Source organism: Aplysia californica, unplaced genomic scaffold (assembly GCF_000002075.1).
Source record: "Aplysia californica isolate F4 #8 unplaced genomic scaffold, AplCal3.0 scaffold00519, whole genome shotgun sequence".
In the NCBI taxonomy this organism is placed as follows: domain Eukaryota; kingdom Metazoa; phylum Mollusca; class Gastropoda; order Aplysiida; family Aplysiidae; genus Aplysia; species Aplysia californica.
Window position 1 is genome coordinate 428,331 of NW_004797789.1, and position 1,451 is coordinate 429,781.

A 1,451-nucleotide genomic window follows, 5' to 3' on the forward strand; every position below is an offset into this window, starting at 1 on the left:
GTTTATTGAATTTATCGTCTTAGCTTTTGACTTATGATTTCTCGTTTCGTTTGATATGATTATGATGATGTACACACATGTCCTATTTCACTCATCTATTCTACTGTCCTTACTTAGCTTGACACTTTCTTTCTCTTTCTTTTTTTAAAAAGTTATTTTTGTCCGAATTCTCTCTCTCTCTCTCTCGCTGTCTTTCTCTTTCGCTGTCTTTCTCTCTCTTGTGCTGGTCAATTTTTTTCATGAGACAGTTTTTGTAATTTTGTTTTTTGTAATTTTGTATGTTTTTTAAAAAATACGCCTTAATAAAGACTTTGTGTTTTGTCTTACTGTGCTGTACAAATTGAAACCTCAATGTGTTTGTGTTTTCAAACTGTTGAGCTGGGCCTGTTGGCCGGCTGGGCTGTACATAGTCGTTACATGGAAGCATCATGTACTTACGAGTAAATATTTCTAACAGAACTATAGTGCAATTTTTTTTGAAAGTACATAATTAATTGTTCCTGTGTCCTTTAATCCCCCTCCTCCCCCCCTCCCCCCAAACAACACATCTGTGAAACGCAATCAAAATGATCATTGATTTTGGTCAAGTCTTTTTGTTGTAAAAAAAAAACCAACCCTAAAAAGTGTATGGATTTATTATTATAGTCTGCAAGCCATAGAGACTGTTTGACAAATCATTTTTAAGTTATATTGATGTGTATAAGTGGTATAGTGTGTACATACAAACCTTTTTTTTGTTCTTTTTTGTTTTGACATGACACAAAGGGTTGACTCTATGTCCTGTGGGGACAGAGGTACGCAGTGATAGACTTTCTGCGACAGAGGTACGCAGTGATAGACTTTCTCCGACAGAGGTACGCAGTGATAGACTTTCTCCGACAGAGGTACGCAGTGATAGACTTTCTCCGACAGAGGTACGCAGTGATAGACTTTCTCCGACACAAATTCGAGGGGAAAATAATATAAAAAAAATTTTTGAACGAAAATTTATTATTGCGCAAATTTGGAAAACTGCTCTTCATTAAATGTTTTGTGTCGGATTTTATTTTATTTTGTGGCCTTTTTTTGGTTTTTTTGCAGACGACAAACAAAAAATCTATACTTCTGCTTCTTTTTTGTTGTTTGGATGTTTTCTCTCAAAACATTTTGGTATTTTTAGTATTCATTTTATATTGTACCTTAAGCCCACAGCACTGTGTTTATGAAGGAAAAAATCTTTTAAAAAATAAATTTGCTGACACACTTTGTAGAGCGTTCATTCTCTTTCTGATTATCATTTGAGTATTATTTTAATTATTTTAATAATATGTGTCACGACATGGTGGAACCAGGCGCTCAGCTATTTTTGGGCATATGGAGTTATTGGTGTTATCTGAAGACCCGGAAATACCCCAAAAACTCGAAGGGTCGTCGCATGATAAGCGCAAAGACAACAGAAAACAGACAAACAG

The 1,451-nt window shown here is 35.0% G+C and overlaps 1 long non-coding RNA gene across 1 annotated transcript; it reads left to right on the forward strand.

Moving 5' to 3' along the window:
* The first annotated feature begins 203 nt into the window (after positions 1 to 203).
* LOC106012818 lies at positions 204 to 1,245 on the forward strand. The gene is made up of 2 exons (XR_001185163.2): positions 204 to 824; positions 855 to 1,245. It is a non-coding gene; the product is annotated as an uncharacterized LOC106012818 (long non-coding RNA).
* Positions 1,246 to 1,451: the final 206 nt, after the last annotated feature.